Genomic DNA, 19,073 nt, shown 5'->3' with positions numbered 1-19,073 from the left:
AAGAATTTTTTTTGGCCTTTTTGTTCTTCCTAACTCAAGGAAAGTTCTCAAATTTGAAAATACCGTTGCACAATTTCATGAAAAAAAATTACTCTTCTTTTTCCTGTAATTCTTTTCTTTATTACCATGAACAATCTATTAAATTTCAAACAGTAAAAACACTTGATATGACACAGTAGAGCAAAGCAGTTTATATTTCAAGGGGTATCCTCTACAGAAAGTAATTCAAACCCCAAAAAGTTAGGACTGTAAGACTCAGTTCAGTGTAGCTTCCAGTTTGTTGTAATAGCACTGCTAGATTATTTTAAATATATATGTATAAATATTATGTATAACATTCAGTATTGCCCCCCAGGTAGCTGTTCATATGAATAAAGATTTTATTTGTAACAGATTCTAGCCCTGAAATACCCCAAGGGTAAATGTTAGCATATATATACCCCTTGATATTTGACAACTATATTTTAAAGACAAACTCTGCGCTTTTTACATTTTACAAAACAGAAAACAAATCATTGTTTTCAATTAATAGAGCTCTGAAAAAAAACCCAACCTGGGGGTGTGGTGTTCAGCAATAAGGAGTATGTTCCAAGAGTATATATTGTAGATATGGTTGGTTTTTCTTTTTTTTTAATATTCTGTTAAGACTACTAGATTAGGATTGTTTCAGATCTGATGCTTTTGTTCTGTTCTGTAAGGAGAAAATACGTAATTATAGAGTGAATTCTCTATTTACTGATGGGCTGGTGTCACATAAATATCTTCTTAAAAAACACTGATCCTTTAAATTTTTATTCCAGTAAGTAGTTCGGTCCCACTGAAAACATAACACTGCTTGGATGTGTGAGCACTTGCAAGCTTGAGGATTTACTGTTTTGTAGATATTTCATTTTCAGAAACATTCCTGTAAGTATTTTGTCCTAGGGAAGGTGTTTGAGGATGTGACTTGAAGCAAGGCAGGGCAAATTTCAGCCATTTCATTAAATCTGAATACATAGATGCCCATTCGTGGTGGAAACATTTCTGCCTTTTTACACCTTTCTGCCAAATACTGGAAGTGTTTATGTAATCTTCATAGGAACTGGGATAATTTTTCCTGCATTAGGGGCCTTCCTAGAATTTTGCCCCAGTAATGCTCAGATAAGGAATAAATAAATTATATGTGTGAGTAGTACATTAGCTAAGTAAAAGATAACCATGTACCTACAAGTTAACAAAAAGTTTATCTGATAGTTTGGATTTTTTGGGCATATTTTATGGTGTTTGCTTCTGTATATAGGTCAATTAAACATAAATCTCATTTATGGCATTGGCTACTAAGAGTGTGTGTTTTGGTGTTACGCTCAACTTTGTTGCATTTGAAGATGGGATAGGGCTCATCTTTTTGGAATTACTGAATAATTTTCTGCCCAGAAGTGGTCTTGGTTTCACCCCATTTCTGTGTAACTGTGAAGTGAAAAAGCATTTGGGTGTTTTAAGTGCAGTTTTATGTGAGATGCAGTGGAACGTGCTCCTAGAGAGGAAGGGAACGTGCTCCTAGAGATCCCTTGTACTTTGATTAGCTGACATAAAGGCTTGAATATCTAAGGTGACTAAATGTAATATCAAATATCCCATAAGGACAGGGTTCAGGTCTCCTAGAAACATAGAATCAGAGACTGGTTTGGTTTGGGTTGGGTTGGGTTGGAGGGGACCTTAAAGTTCCAACCTTAAGGGGACCATCTTCTTCCAACCCCCCTGTCGTGGTCAGGGACACCTTCCACTAGACCAGGTTGCTCCAAGTCCCATCCAGCCTGGCCTTGAACACTGCTTTGATTAAAAATACCATGTGGGTGTAACTCACTCATTTTTTTTAGTCTCACTGTTGGGGACAAATAAGAACTTTCTCATCTTGCTGTCGAGGTGCCCAAAGGAGGGTACAGGAGACGCTGCTTCACTCTGAGCTCTTCTTTTATGCTCCCCCTCTGAATAAAGGGTCATTACTTCTTTAATTTCATTAGTGCTAAACTTGCTTGCTTTTTTTTTTTTTTCTCCCCTAAGCAGACCCGTGGAGTTCACCCAGGTTAGTTCACACGGGCTGGTGCAAACGCACACACGTTTGTCCTGCCCACGCTCCGGAGGAGCTGGCTGGGAGCTATCTCCGCTCCGGGGGCCAGATGGCCATCCTAGCACCATGTTGAGCCTAAACCAATAAACCCCACCAAGATACGAGACACAGGCACCATGTACTGAGCTAAAACAACTTTGTGACTTCTGACCAGAGCTGGCTGGTGTCCAGCCAGCTTCGAGTGTAAGCAGGGAGAATATACGTCCATATGGAACGGCACGGAGCTCCACCGCTCAGCACAGATGATGCTCTCCACTGCTGTAGCCCCGGATAATAGAGGGTGTCCCAGCCTGGATAACGGGTGTGAAATTCTCTCTGGTGAGGGAGAACTTGGAGGCCATCTGACGCTGGGAAAACGTAACGTGGGAATGTATGCGTAAAACTGGGTTTTGTTTGATTTGGGTTAGTGTCGCCCAAAACCTGTTCTGGAAGCTTCCTCTGAAAATGTTAACGTTCAGAGAGAACTTGTGAAGAAGAGCATATTGTCAGATGGAATTGAGAGTGATTTTTATCAGAACGCTGATATAAACCAAGGTGGTGTTAAAAGTTGACCAAAAAAATGGTTTAAATGGTTTAATAGGTTTAAAATCTATAACTGATTTATTTTTTTTAATTGAGAATTGTAATTGAAAAGTGTAAATAAAAGTAAATTATTAAATCATTGATTAAAAAAAAATAATTTGGTAAAAAAACCCTAATGTAGTAAAAAATGAAGTAATCCAGTAAAAAAAATTAAGGAAGGTCCAAGGGCAAAATCATTTCCTATTGAGGATAACAGCACTGCTGTGGTTTCTCTGCTCACAAGCAGCCTGTTAAAATTTCCTTTTCAGTGTGATGGAGAGAGGCTGCTTGAAAGTTTTTGTGAAGCTGGTGAAGGAGGTGGGATCTCCTTTTTGGGGCAGATGAATTCCCTTGCTCTGTGGTGCTGAGGGGCCAGAGACAATGTTCTGGTGCTCAAAGATTTAAGAACAAATGTTTTTATTCTTAGCTCTGGCTGGCTTAAAAGTTTGGAGGGGGGGGATCCAATAAGAACAACAAAAAGAACCCTTGAAGTAATAGGACAAAAAAAAAATTCCCAAGTAAACTACCTGAAATTTATTCAGGCAGACAGCAACGTGATCTTAAACATTCACTTTGCATTAATCAACTTTGCCTCAGATAAAATGCTGGCAGATGGTAGCTATTCATTTTAAAAGTGACACGTTTTCTTTACGTTTTTGTGTGGAAACCCCCACATGCACTCTTCCCTCCAAAAACTTTACTTGGTTAATTTGTCCAACATGCTTTTTCTTTTTTTCTTTTTTTTCTTTTTCCCCTAAATACACTCCCATTATTAGGCAATTTCACAATTTGGATAGTTAAAAGAGGCTTTAGATGAGTTTAAATGCAGGCTCCCTCCTTTGAAGTCTGGGGAAGAATATATAGGAGCTCAAATTTGGCAGAAATAAGATGGGAATGATGAAGACGATGCGGGGAGAGGTGCAGGGCCAGGAAGGACCCTGGTTGGGACTGCTGGGTGATCTATCCAAAGTGCTAATGTGAAATGGCAGTTGTCTGTTTGATGTGTAAAAGATTTGCTGAAATTCCAGCAAAATATTCTGATGAAACAAGGAAAGAACAGTCTGGGTTTTCAAACCCTAGCATGTGTTTTCCTTTATGTTCTCAAACGCCGGGTGAAATCCTTATTTTTCTTTCTAAAATGAATTTTATGAATCACCTGGAGAATTGATATTTACATTGCTGGCAGTAAAATGTAATGAAATTGTGCATTATGATTCAGTATTTCTGCACTTAGGGTTTTAATGAGGATTTTATCTGTCCTTTTAAATGGTTGCTGTGTATATATTTTATTTCTAGATTAGTTATGGATTACATTTCTATTTCCAAATAACAAACATATACGCTACTATATTATAAAGAATATGATACTTTCCACAATTCATTGTCATTCCAGCCCATAACACTAATTTGATCTTCCAAAGGGAAAGTAAAAAAAGCTTTGGTTTGCATCTAATAAAGGGAAAAATATTGATTTTTTTTTTTTTACTGCTTTTCTACTTTTACTCCTAATCTTAATTTTTTTTTTTCCAGCTAAGAAGTAAATAATACAAATTTTGTCAGATACTTGGTTTGCACATGGTTTGGATTTATAGCTCTGTATTCCAGTGTCATAAATAACTAGTTTTCTTAATGAGTACTCACAGCTTGGCTGGGTTTTGTGAATTGATACGTAATGACAAGGAATTTTACGTTTTTTTAGCAAAACAGTTTTGGGAGAAGACCTACCTTAACGCACACTACCAATACATACACATATATATATATATAAAAATAATTTTTTTTTTTTTTTGGTCAAGCATTAACCTGACCCAAACACATTAAAGTTTGAAAGTCTTCGTTCAGGTAGTTGTGCCATCTCAGTTTCCAATCTACAACAGACCAGGTATTCAGTTACCTTTACTTACCTATTTCAGCCCATGTGCCTGTACCTGAGAGCCAGGTTGGATGGGGCTTGGAGCAATCTGGTCTAGTGGAAGGTGCCCATGGCAGGGGGTGTGGAATTACATGATCTTTAAGGTCCCTTCCAAAGCCCAAGCCATTCTGGGATTCTGTTTCCACATCTGCTTTTTTATGTCAGCTATGGACAGCTGACATCTGTAGATGTGTCCATGAGTATCAGTGTGGATTTTGAAGGTGCTTTGCAGGTCCACGTTCACTCTAAAAAATGTGCCCAAAGGTGTTTTCTGTTTGTTTATCTTCTTGATTCCTGTGGGATTACAAATGTGTACGGATTTATAATGTGCATGTGACTGAAGCAACACGTCTTGATAGGGCTGTGGATAGACAGTGGAGGGAAATGATGCTCCTGGGCCTAATTCCACACAGCACATTATTTTGGTGGTTTTTACTTCAGACAAGGTGTAGTCTGGTTTTTTAAGGACTGAAGGTCCATTAGGCGAGGTTGGAGTCCCATTGAACGCTCTCCAGGAGCATCATGTCCTGGTGTAGTTTTATCCAAAGGACCCAGTTCATTATCTTGGAGACCACTCTGGTGTGAGGTGAGTCCTGCTGGGTGAGGATGGCTGTGAGATGGATGGTTGCCTCATAAATGCTATTGTGTATCAAACAGAAATGCTAATCTAAATTGACCCATAAAACACTTAATTCTGTGGGTTATGGCATAGTTTCTTCCCTAAACATGCAGCACATACCTAGGCAGGAGTTTGATTACAATCTCTATGCCAAATCACGGTGCAGTGGGATATGCTGAATTTAGGATGGACTTCTTACTCCCCCAAACCACAGTTTGATCCATTTATTTCCTCCTCCTCTTCCCTTTTATACTACTCAGCCTGAGTATGTTTGGATGATACCTGTAATTGGTAGGCTTTGAGTCATTGTGGCGATGAGTTTAACTTCCCTTCAAAAAAATGTGAATACATAAATCGTGTCTAATAATTTGAATATCTTTGAATACAAAGCAACTAAAAGGAGGAGTTTTTTGTTCATCATTCTGTAATGAAGATTTCTGCAATCTCCTTATTCCCTTGGACAGTATTTTTCCTCTCTTGCCTTTGTCCTTTGTCCCTGTCTTTTCCTCCCTTCCTCCTGCACATCTCCTCTGATGGTCCAGTGGACACAGTCATTTTAAAGAATGTTTTCCATTTCAGAGCACTTACTGGGTTTATTGTTTATGTTTTTATAACCTTGCCTACTTATTCATCACTTTTTGTTTCAGCTCTCTTAATTTCCATTTTACCTGTTGCACACTTGAACTTCTGTTTCTGCCCAGTTGCAGCTTGAAGAAGGAATGAGAGAAACAGCAGTGGGCACAAAATCAAAAGCAAATATATTATTTTCTTGTTGCAGAATTAATGGAAGAATTTATTCCTGTTACCAGTATTATTTCTAATAATTATATGAGGAGAAATGTATTTAGAGTGGGGCAGATGCTTCTCTCACACCATCTTACCTGATAGACATACTTCAGGGCTTTAAACTACTGATTTGTCAGATGGTTTAAAAAGAAAAGGTGTAAGTTATTATAGGTAAAACAATAGAAAATTTATTTCAAGTTTAGTTTTTCTTGCAGTTAATGGTATTCCTACTGGCTTTTGTTGATGTGTTTTCTTTGTGTGCAAATATTTTTTAACATACACATAATTTTATGTAGAGTATGTTATCTGTTTGGAATATGGAAAAATCTTCATGTAATTAAGTATTATGTAGTAACATGAAGAAATTTTTGAACACATAATTCTATGTATGTCGCTTATATATGGAAGAATTAAAAAAATTGAAGGGGAGTAATTTGAGAACATCTGCAATTTCTTATTTATGTAAGAGAATATCCCATTTTTAATTAAAGATGGAATTTAAGAATGATAAATGGGACCATTATCTCGTAACAGTTAGTTTGCAGGCATTTTTTTCCCAGTTATCACGCATAGCGACATCTCTGTGTTTAAACCTCGAGGAATAGAATTATTTTAAATTATTTTAATTCAGATATTTCCTGGTAATCAATTTTATCAAAAACATAACAGCTCAAAATTTTATATTTCGAATTAATTTGGAGAAATAGTGCTAAAGGTGCTGAAACTACACAAGAAGAGGAAATGAATTTTGGTGGAAATTATAACAATGGCATTATCTTTTATTTTGTTTTATGTTATTTAGAGCGTAATGATTCCTAAATTAACTTAGATGAAGAATTTCCTTGCTATAGCTATACTATATTAAAACTGTATAGGAGCTAAAATTAAATGTAATTTCTGAAGTAAGGACTTGGTTACAGAGTCTTTACCTACTCTAGACAGTTGTGTTGCCATCTACTCAAGGTAGAATCTGGTTTGCAGTAGAACTGACTCTTTGAGGTTTAAAACTGGCCTTGCAGAGAGTTTTGTGGCTCCAGCCTAGTCTGGAACCAGTTTTCAGTGGTTTCTGTGGCTGTTGAAGCATTCAGGACTGAAGTGCTTTAGAGACAGATCTCAAGTCTCGCCCAAAAAGAAGACAGAAGCTCTCCAGGCAGAGGTGGTAGGAAGGAATGTGAGAAAAGGTAAATTTCCAGAAAAGACTTTGGAAAACCAGAGTCTAAATTATTCAAAATTACACCGTGAGTTAGAAATGATAAAACCTACATTTTCTTCCATTTTTTAAATCATGGAGTAGAGAACCTAGAGAGTGGTCTTGCCTTGAATTAATACTCATTCTGTCATAAATAGACTGAAAAATACTTTGATATGATTTTACATATCAATACAGAAAAAAAATAGTAGATTTTAATCCTAGACTCATAGAATCGCTAAGTTTGGAAAAGACCTCTGAGAACATCAAATCCAACCATTAACCATGTAATGCTATAATGAGTGGAATATAAGTTCAGCATTAAAAGCCAGCATCTGTACTTTTAAAATACTAATTTCCAACGCTAACAGCTGCATAGAAGGTCGTTGACATTGTGGAGTGCGTGGGGTCTCTGGGGCTCAGCGTGTTTGAAGTCAATATTTATGGTGCCTCTGTACCTCCTGTCATTAGCAGGAGCTTTTCAAGGGACTGTTCCCAGATTATATTTTGCACATGGCTCTTGTTTTCCTAGATACTGATTGGAAAAAAAATGAAGGATATAATAGTTTTCCTGTCCGTTGATGGGTGATGAGACCAACATGTTCAGGCCACGGGTGGAATTGGGGTGAATGAATTGGTGGCAGGGAGGGAGTTTGAGAAGCTTGTGTGCTTCCTGCGCATTTAAGGAGTATAAGGGATATTTCAGCTGTTGAGATGAAGCTCAGCAGCTGCTCTGCAAACTCCTAATGGAACAAGGGCCTGAGTTTTCTTTATCTTGAATGTTTGTCTCTGACCACAGATGCTGCTGGGGCTCTGCATTTCTCTTAACTGCTAGTCCTTGAATTACAGGATTGATATATAGTAATAAAAAGAATGGTTTTTATTGGGTAAGAGGGAACCAGGAGGTAATATTGTTGCCTCTTCATTGCTAGGTACACACTGAGACTGTGAATGATGAAGAGGAAGGTACAAAAGCTGTGTGTGCCAAGCAAATGCTTTGCTGTGGAGGAAAACACCTTTGCAGCCATGCTCTGGGTCGTTACAGCATGACTGTGGTATTTGCCTTCCCCTTATCTCTTCAGTTCACTTTTCTGCAGTGTGTTTTGATCCATCCATCCATATTTTATTTTAATTTTTATTTTATTTAAGTCTTATTTTATATATTTATTTTGCCTCCCATCACGTGGCTTAAAACTGTAACATCATTAACTTGTGTGTATAACATCTTTAATTTTGTCTTGAAAATACAGAGGGGTGTTTAGTGTGAGCAGTAGAGTATTTAAGGTAGAATATTTCATGTTTTTGCAGATTGCCAGAATTACATGCCAGAGCAGCCTTCTGACCATGAAGCCCAACCACACTTGTTCTATTAGCTGCACTTAAGAAGTATTTGTTTAGTTTTTTCCTCAGATGGATAACCAATATGGAACATTCTGTCCACAGAAGTCTTATTAAAGAGGTTAGAGCATCCTGCTAATTAGGAAAAACTAATTAGGCAGATTGTTGAGCCTGTAACCAGAATTTTATATTTTAATGGATTTTGAAATGCAGTGTACTCCCTTTTCCTATTGTAAAACACACTTTTTTCTTTTAAATGTCTAGAAACAGTCTTCTTGAGGAAATTAGGCACTCAGAATAAGAAAGCAGTAACAATTTATGAATTTATTAAATAAACTGTAGAAGAATATATGCTGTAAAATTGGTGAAACCATTAATTCATACCAGCCTCTTATTGTGGCAGACAAAATTGTTTGGTTACCTTCCTGTTGGTAGGTTTCAAGTTTAACTGCCCCAAAGAGGACTTGGATTAAGTTCATATGAAGAAACAATGTAATTTGTGGCTGCGTTAAAATTAGATCTAGATGGTACAGAACTCACAAATTACTCTTTGGCTACTTCAAGCTAAAATTCATTGACCGCTGTTTCCCTGAGTCTTGGGAAGTTTATCATGTTCAGAGCTGGATCCAACCCATTGTTAAGTGTTCTTGTAGTGCTGTGAGAGACTTTTGGTCTGGAAGCTGAAAAATAAGCCCGTTCTCAGCTGTGGGGTGACCTGGGAGCAAATCCATTGGCATTGGTTGGGTTTTCATGGTTCACATCTTAATTCCTGGTTTACAAGGTGCCGTGTGGAAAGCACAGGATGTTTGTGGCTGCAGAGAAAAAGTCTCCCCAGAATTGAGATACACTTTAAATATATGTATTTAAATGGGTTTCTCCTTAACGTCTACTTTTGAACTCTTTTTCAACTGTGCCCTGCTACAAACTTTAATTAGTCTTAACCTTTTTTCAGGCTTGTCATTCTGCATTTTGCAAAATGCTTTGGCTTGTGGAGAAGCTGCGTAGCCGGGGGGCCCTGGGCAGTGACCTGCAGTCTGTCTCAGGACCATCCTCTGAGATGTAATTCAAGGTACAGATGTTGGAATTGGTGAGACGAGGTTGGCGGCCATCTGGAAGGTGGCCATCTGCTCCTTCCTGCAGGAGCAGAGTGCCATGCTTTTGGGGGGTCTCTGCCCCTTCTTGTCACATCCTGAGTCAAGATGATTCAGAACTGAGTCTTTGAAGCCTGATTTGGGAATATGGGCTGGCCAAGTGCTTGGCACTTAGAGATCTAAGGGGCTAGAAAGGGAAAAACAAGTACTTGTAGACGAGTAAGATTTAGAAATGAGCTGTGTGAAAGGACTTCAGCAAAGCTCTGAAAGTTTAAGGTCATGTAGCTCAGGTCTAGAAATGTGGAAGAAGAAACCAGGGAGCACAGGGAAGTGCAGCTTGCTGTGCTGATAGAAAACTGTTGGAAATGCCCTATTGGAGCATGGGACTTGCTACTTATTTTGCTAATGCATCAGGAAATATGTAGAGTCAGTACAACATGAAAGCAAAACTATGACTACAGGGACTGGAGGATGGAGCAGTGTCCCCTTAAAGAAAAGCCTTCCTCCTTCCAGTCCAAGGAGACTGAAAAGAAGACAAAAATATTGCAAGACTTGTTTTTGTGGTGTCACCCTCTGCCACCACCAGACCTCCTATATTTGCTGGAGTGTCAGCTCTGGCTTTGGTGAGTCAGATTTGTGTTGAGCATCTGTGGTGACCTGTAGATTCTCACCCTTCCAATGCTCCTGCAGTTTAGTCTTCAACCTGAAATCTGGGGCTATTATCCACCAGACGGGTCTAGGTAGTCAGCATGATGTCATGTCTCTTCAGCAGTTTATGGAACAGGGCTGAAATTTATGCCAATAAATATTTTAAATTGTTTTTGTTTGGCTTCTTGAGGAGAAGAATTTCCATAGGTGAGAGGTTATTTTGCAAGCGGCTCCACTGTATGATAGATCACATGGATGGTTTCAGTGCTTGGGAAGCTTGTATCCCTTCAGTGTCATAGGTTGGAATTGTTACAGGCACTTAACAGCTTTACAGGTTCTTGTTTAATTACTGGTCATTATTCTGAAGTGGATGACTCATTTAGCCTGAAGCGATGGGAGGTGTTCTGGCCCTCTATATAATTCTACACATACGTGTTTTTGATCCTCAGAACCACAAAAATGTCTATTTTCCTTTTGTATGTCTCATTTCCTGGGATAATATAAAGAAAATGGATTGGAGATGGTATGGAATGAGAGAAGGCATGTTGGGAACAAATTGGCATTGACCTGGATGGCTCTTGGTGCACACCTGAACTCTGCCCATTCAGTTCTCACCTGGAAGGGCCTGCTTGGCTCTGTCTTATGGCTTGTTCTTAATGTCATTCCTGCTATTAATACTGTAATAAATTAATTATCTATTAGCCTATGCTTCAATAATGGTATTTCAGTTTAGGAAGCTGTTTAATGGCAGAAAAACATGAAATTTCTGTGCTATACCATGTTCTGTCATGGTAATATGTTAAAAAGTTAACATTAAAACTAGTTCTAGTTTCACTGTCACCAGCTTTTCTTCCCTCAGTTCAGGCTGTGTGTCCTTTGCTGTGACATTCCATGTGTCCTGGTATCCACTGCAGAAATAGAGGCTTTGAATTTACCAGTCTGTATCAGGAGACAGCACTTGGTCTTGTTGCATTGAGATCTAAATAAATTTGCATTGATCCCAATAAACGAGGATGTTTTGAACCTTGACTTTCTAATGCTTCGCAGTTGGGTGTTTTTTTTCCCTGCTTTGTCAAGGAGGATGACTGTAGTAAGACCATGAGCTGATTACTCCCTGTATTAGATAATAATTTCTTAATGTGGGAGGGATATTAAGAATAGATGTGAGTGCTCTTGGAAAACTCTTTATGGAATAAGGTTTAAGCACTGCTGTTAATAGGATGCACGTTCCCTTTCATGCTGAGTCAGATAGAGCTTGGCTGTATACCCAGGACAGAACTCAAGGAGGCCTTAGAGACACTTGCAAAACATATGGTGACTCTGCTGTCTTTAAAATGTATCATTGTTGCTGTGGTGCACTGGCGCCCCTGGATTTTAGGTGGGCAGTAGTTGGAGTTTAATTAAAGGCCAGCCCTGATTCCATCTAAGATACGTCTCTGTGAAGCACCTCGTTGTTTCCCCACATCATGTGTTTGTCTTATGATGTGCCAGTGGCAAATAATTACGAGTTTGACCTAAATTTTAAAAACCTGCCTGTGTTTGAGTATCCATGTGCAGTGGTAGAGGCTGCTGGGCACAGGGGCTGGCTGGAGGACAAGTGGTGGTGCAGGAGGGATGTTGGGTGTCCTCACGGAAAGCCAGGACATCAGTGATCTAGTAATCCTTGCTTTTCTCTGGGGAAGCTGGAATCATCAGTAGAGATGAAATATCTGTTTTCATTGAAAAGCTAATTTGATGGATGGATTTTTTTTTTCCCTACCAGTGACATTTTAAAAAGAATCTAAAGGTTTTTGGGGGTGGCTGTTGAAGTTTGTTGAAGTCTCTTTAAGATGGCAAAGTAGGGATTAGGAATTGGAGTCAACCTTTTACAAGATAAGATCTTGTAAAAGTATTTTTTTGTTTGGTTGGTGTTTTTTGGGTGCAGAAGCTTTTTCTGGATTATGTAACTAAAGGCTGAACAAGATGCTGCAAGTCTAGTTCATATTTTATGGAATGCTCTAAAGGATAATTTGGGGGATGGTTGTGATAGCAGTCGTGATAGTAGAAAGGATAGAAATTAGGAATTTTTTTTTTTTTAGGGTTCTGAATTTTATTTTTGTAAACTTCTTAAAACGTTAAGGTTGATTTGTGATAGTCTATTATCAACAGTTTTGTTCTTCTGATGTTGGTTGGTCAACTCTAGAACAACTCTCCTGTTGTTCCCAGCAGCTCTTCATAGAAATTTTCCCCAACTGAAACATTCTTAAGAGTCTTTTATTATGAAAGCCCTTAAAATTAAAATGAAGTTTATTTGTTTATTTATTTATTGTATTTTCCCCTGTGTTGGCATATGAATGTCGTTTTGCCCTACTGACATTTCCGCATTTCGGATTATTTTCTACCTCTGCATATTATGTGATTTTTTTGTTCAAGTGAATGGCAAGATGATGTATGACACACTTGAGATGGTATTGAGCAGAGTATAGTTGGAAAATTGCAGTGATAATTTTCTTTTTACATCTCAAACTTACACACCATTGAGGGGATAAAAAAAAAAAAGAAGTGTCACAGCAACTCAAGAAAAAGCATAAGGGGAAACCTCGAAAAATTACAGGGAAATTTCCATAACAGATACACAAGTAGTGCTGCTTTAATAATGATTTCCTGTCATGAACTATTTTTATCATTTGCCTGCTCTCTGACGTGGCATTCTATTAAATATTTTTGAGAGCCATGTTTTAATCAGATTAAGCTCAAGGAAACCGATAGGTATCTGTTTGGCTCATGACTTGTGCTTCTGTTTCTGATTTAGTCACAAGACTATTGTTGCTGGAATCTTTTAAAGCCCATTTTGCTTCCACTTGCAGCCGGTGTGGGAGCCTGGAGGTTGTGTGCCAGGGATTTTCGTGATATACACACAGGGCGCGTTATGGAATTATTCTGTAAATTAAAGAAGACTGATACAAACTGTGTCTTTTCCTCATGTGATTAAATAGCTAAAAATAACCATCTATTTTTAGTTTCAAGCGTTGTAATGTTTCTTAGGAACAAACTCACCCAATGCAGTGGGCTAGGAAAGGCTGACCATGAATAATGCTGGATTCTGAGGTACTTCTGGAAAACAAAAAATACTTAATAAAAGTGGAAAATCTTGTGTTATTTTTTATAGTGTGCAATGTACTAATGCTTCCCATATAAGAAGTATAGTGAGAATAAAATATAAATACATATATTTTTAACTTTGATATTTCCACGTTGTTCAGTCATTTTTAAGTGAAAGCAGAAAATTTCCTAAGCAAAATTCTTATGGTCTCCAATATTGTGCACATCCTGCAAATGTAGGAAATTACATAAAAAAAGGTGCAACATAACATTTGGGATCATGGTTGTGCTTGGATATTAGTGGATTCAGCACCTCATTTGGTGGCCTCAGCATCTTGGAGCAGGGGGGAGGTCTAGCAGCCTGGCTTTTGAAAAGCTCTGTCTATCCACATTTTCCTAATTTCCAGAGCAAAAAAACCCCATGTATTAAATTTCTAATGACCTCTTTTGTCTGTTGCAAACACAGAGAGATTGTATTCAACAGCTTGGTTTGTATCATATCTTCCTGCAGTGTATTATTTATTTGGTTGACGAGCTCGAGAATGGCGAGCCTAAGAATTAATAAAGGTTATTAGTTACTTTCCATAATAAAATTAGCTGACCTTTAAATAAGAGCATTATACAGGGGCTCTCTAAGTGGAAAAATGACAGAATGCATTTTTATCCTGGTAGCCATTTCGATTACTAAATCTTACAGTCACAATATAGAAACTGCGTGTTGTGATTAAATGTTTCTCTTGACTGTGTATTTGCAGACAACAATGAAATAAGTGGAATTTCTGTATTCAGGGCAGAATTTAACCCCTCGGTAACAGTTTCTCCCACATCTGATATTTGGTTACGTTTGAACAATACAGAAGGGAAAAAAAAAAAAAAAAGGAAGATGCAACTTAATTTTCTAAAAATGAGTGTCCTTTGGAAGCAACAGCCCTGGGAGTTTGCTGTGGTTTTTAGGGAGTGTGATGATATGCAGATTCCTCGAGCAGCCTGTCTCGGGTCTCTACCAGGCAGACGTGATGTACGCCCTGTAGCTGGTCACATGCAGCCCCCTCTATCAGCCTGCTATTCTTCAGTCATCTGAATTTATCTATTTTTAAAGAGAGATTTGCCATAAAATCCAATATTGAAACATGAAGTGTGTGCGCCCACCTTTATTTTTGAGTTTGGAACAGGATACACCTCATCTCCAAAGTAGTTGTTAAAGCCAACTTTCTTAATTTTATTTTCTTTGTGCTAAATAATGACATTACTAATTGTGCCATTATTTAGAATAGATTTCAAAAAGGCTTTAAGGACACTCTCTATTTTTATTGTTAATTTTGAAACGTTGATAATCTATATAATGACAACATTATGGCTCAGATTTCAGGTGAGCTTCAGATTTGCTTGTGCTGCTGCACTGTACTTTTTCAGATTTTGACTGGGTCTTATAACATTTGTTGAAATCTTTACAAGATATTCATCTATTTGTAGCATCATATAGGTCTGGCTCCCCATCTGTCTCTGTTTTTCATGACGACGAGGTTCTGGTACATTTTTTTTTTTTTTTACTTTAGTTCTTATTCATTGAAGCCCACTGTAATGCTGTTTCTGTCATAGCTGTTTGTCCAACAGCTTTTATTGATCATTTGGGGTAAAATAAAAGATTTCTTCACAGGGAGAAGTTTTAACCAGCAATCGGTGAATTCAGTTTGATTAGATTAGTTTTCCTACCTCATAAAGCCGAATATAATCAGTATCCATTTTATGTGCTATTAAATAAATAAATAATATAACGTGGTGCCAAAAGCTAAGAAATATTGAGGGGGGGGGAAAAGTTCTTGCTGAAGGAATTCATACAACTTTTATATTTTAAAAGTAAGATTATGAATCTAAAGTTCAGATTCCCTCCTAATAAATCCTTATTTAACAGGATATCCCCGAGACATTTCCCAATCCCCAACCCCCCTTTTTTTTTTTTTTTTCAAATTTTTTTTTTCTTATTTTTTTTTTCTTTTTTCAGTATTGGCAGCCTGACTTAAAATAGTTCTCATCTGGTTTAACTAAAAATCTTTGCATTGCTTGGCGGTGGTTTCTTTTGTACGTGGTGCTTTTAGAGCTCATTGAAGCCGGAGCGTACAGGAAATGCAAATCATGCAAATCATCCTCGCGCTGACGATGTACAGTGGCGTGATTGAGCAGCAGTACGTATGGCTCGTGGGCTGACCACATGAAAGGAGTCATTTAAAGACCAGATGAGCCCAAGCTGGCTTAAGTTAGACTATGTGTGAGCTTCAAAGCTTATAGAATAGCATCCTTTTTAAAAATAAATTTATTTTATTAATAACACCTGCGCCGAGTTCTCAAACAGTGAGAACATGGGTAGATGAACGTTAACGTTAAATACGTGCCGGGCTTAAATCAGAAGGGCAAAATTGTTGGTTTTTTTGGTGGAAATTCAGGTATGCATCCATTCAGATCGAAGGGGAAGTCGACCGCAATCTAATACGCTGCAAAAAAAGTCCAGTTTGTCTTTGGTGTACATAAAAGCCCAACTCTTTTCTGCCTTTCAGGTAAAAATGAAAATAAATGGAAGATAAAAGGGAATTTTTTCTGGGCGGCAGGGTTAAGAACAGGCTTTCTGTAAGTGCTTTTGAGTGCTGAGAAGAGGGAGGTTGAGTGCTCGCTGCTTCAAATTTCTTGGTAACTGAGCAAAAAGTCCTGCATATTATTTTTATACTTCTGAAGAGCTTTTTTTCTGGAGTTTTGAGGCTGTATCCTTCCAATAAAGTGGAGTCCATGTGTTGTTGTGTGACTCTGAACGTTGAGGGTGCAGTGGTGGAAACACTGGGCTTCATCCAGCAACCCTTGTGAGATGGACCTGAGTGGAGTCACAGGGAAAAAATACTGGTAGAATAATGTGCATTTTTCATGTTAATGTGGCAATAAAAAGAGAGTGGATGGGATAGGTAACAATGTCTTTTCAGAATATTCTTACCTTTGGTAGAACTCACCATGGGTGGCTGATTTGTTTCTAGTGGGAGTCCTATTTCCTCCACGTCTTTTTTAATACAGCCCTCACTCACTTTTCTTTGGATGTTTTTAAAAGTTGAGATTCATTCAAATAATGTAACATGACACAAAGCTGGAAAATGTCAATCTCGAACTGTTTCTGTGTCATCTTGTTTAATTTTTACTTGAAACAGTAGCCCTGAGGAGGCCTGCGGTGGGACTGGGCAGGACACTGCACTCCATCACCCTGACGGATGTAATTTTGGCTTGATTTTTTTTTCTTTTCCAGTAGTTCCTTGCTTCTTGATTTTGTTCTTTCTACTATTACACAGGAATAGGAAAGAAGGAAAATATTAAATTTGTTATCTTTTATCTACCAGATTGCTTCTTTCCCATCAAGTCAATCCACAGATCCTGGAAGAGGAGAGAGGGACATTTCCCACATTTATTTTTTTTCTTTTCTTTAAAACATTAACTGTATTCCTGTCTTTAATTTCATATATGAAGTCAAGAGGAGAATTTCACCCTTTCTGTGTTCCTGCAGGTTGGGCAGCTCCCACCATGCTGAGCACATACTAGTGGTGGTCATAGTGCTTAGCAGGGAATTTTGGTTTTAGTTGAGACTGGAATGGTCACGTTCCTTCCTTCTATGAGTTTTGTTTATTTATTCATTTATTTTAAAGTTAAAAAAAAAAAAAAAGGGTGGATGAAGGGTTGACATCCTGAAATCACCGAGGAGAGGAATATCGTGAATAAATACTGTTTTCCTGAACCAGTTTGTAGAGTGATCCCTTACAGGGAAAATTCATGAGGCTTCTGGGCAGGTGTTTATACATCCTGCACAGACTTAGTGTTTTAACAGAAGCAGGAATTTAAATCACAGTTAATATTAAAATAACTTTTATACTCAGTGTAAGAAATACCAAGATGCAGAAGATAACAGAGAAAGCAGCAAAGAAACTTTACTACTTGTATCTATAATAATTTAATATAATTTAATATCCATTTCAGTGTTTGGCAGGAAGTAAAGATTACTTAAATATTTGTACCTAAGAGCACAGGGCTGTATAAAGATCTTTGAATTTTCAAGTTAATTTGTTTCTTCCAGCGATACATAGAGATATATACAGAAAATTAATCCCATATGATTGCACAGCTACCAGTGCTCCAGAACCTTTTTGGAAATACATTCCAAAGAACATCTTCAGTTGTCTTGACAAACAGCTTGAGTCAAGTTTCCTTTTCAGGAGCTCTTGAAAGGTTTTATGTGTAGCTCAAAGGCATCGTTGGAAAAGTGGTGTTATTTGGAGACCTTGACCAAAACTACCTTGCTGTGCTCAGCTTTTGCAGATATGAAAGCTCATTGCCCAGCCATCTTGAACAAATTTTTAACTTTCTGTGATGGAGAGTGGTCTGTTCTCAGTAACAAACTAGCTGTTGTCAACAGTTTTCCTGGCCACAGTTTGCACAGTTCAATTCAGAATGGTTCGTGGGTTTATGGTGGATTTTGCTAGAAAATATATATGTATATAGTATGTATATATGTCATGTATCTGCATGTGCATGCACACAAAAACATAGTGCATACACGTCTATCTGTGACTGAAAATATGATATCTGGAAATACTGAATCATTCTGTATGGTCTCACAAAGATAATATTTTGGGACATCTGTCAGGTACTGTGGTGAGCAGGGTCCATAAGATACATAAACCGTGACGTGGTCATATATGAGTTGATTAAATCACTAGATCGTGACACTCACTTATCTTCAACTCTGGCTCAGGCTCCTGAGTTCTCACTGTGGCCCTGGTTCTCCTGGTGGCCTTTGATAAGCAAGCCTTGGCCTCAGTTTCTTAATCTTGAAGATTAAAAAGCATTTGGTGTGTTCTTCTGACTTGATTACGTAAGATTTCAACCCCAGAGGCGTGTGTTTCTCTTTCATGTTCCTGGGGAATAGTGGGCATTCAGCACTGGATGCTTTATTTAATGATAAAAGGAATTCAGAAGTAATAAATGGTTATGAGATGTGTTGGAAAAACATAATTTACAAAGTATATGGAAGCCTAGAAGTATTTTTATTAAAGTATTATTTTATTATTGGAATTTTCCACGTGGGGAAATCTCAACATTTTGCAGTGTGGAGATATGGGTTACTTACTCAAGGAACACATCCACATTGTATAAGTTGACCAGACATGACTGTAAATGCCTGTTGTATTTTTTAACCCTGCAAAACTCTCAGCCAGGAGCTGGAGAAGAAAAATGGGCAAAAGACTTTTTTTTTTTTTTCCTTTTCCAGAACTGGTTGATCCCTTATATCCCATGTCAGGAGTTCCAAGATGCACAGCTGAGACCCTTTTATTCCTTCTCTTTCCTTGGTTGCATTATAAATAAAGCCCAGTTATGATAACACGTGAAATAAAATGGTAGGACATCAGTGCAGATTACCCTTAAAATCATGTTATGGAAATGGAAATAAACCAGCTTATGGTATATGCCAGGCATGATGCAAGTGATATTAAATAAATACATGACTGAAGGGTTCCATTCATTCCAAATGCTCCCCTTTGTGATCTTTAGCCATGTTTGTAGAGAAACCTTTCTTAAAGCACTTAAAGCTTAATTCAGAACAGACAAAACAATTATCTTTTGAAAGTCTGATGAAATATGTTTGGCAGCTTTTGAGTTTAGGAGAGTGTTTGTCTCACTTCTTTGAAATCTCACTTCAGTCGGTCGCTCAGCCATTT

General features: G+C 37.8%; 1 protein-coding gene across 4 annotated transcripts in view; it reads left to right on the top strand.

The window, feature by feature from the left end:
• GTDC1 (glycosyltransferase like domain containing 1) overlaps positions 1-19,073 on the top strand; it is a 149,259-nt gene that overhangs the window by 30,552 nt on the left and 99,634 nt on the right. The window lies entirely within an intron of this gene.

Source organism: Lepidothrix coronata, unplaced genomic scaffold, assembly GCF_001604755.1.
Source record: "Lepidothrix coronata isolate B3197 unplaced genomic scaffold, Lepidothrix_coronata-1.0 Scaffold238, whole genome shotgun sequence".
NCBI lineage: Eukaryota > Metazoa > Chordata > Aves > Passeriformes > Pipridae > Lepidothrix > Lepidothrix coronata.
This window is presented reverse-complemented; position numbering and strand designations above follow the sequence as displayed.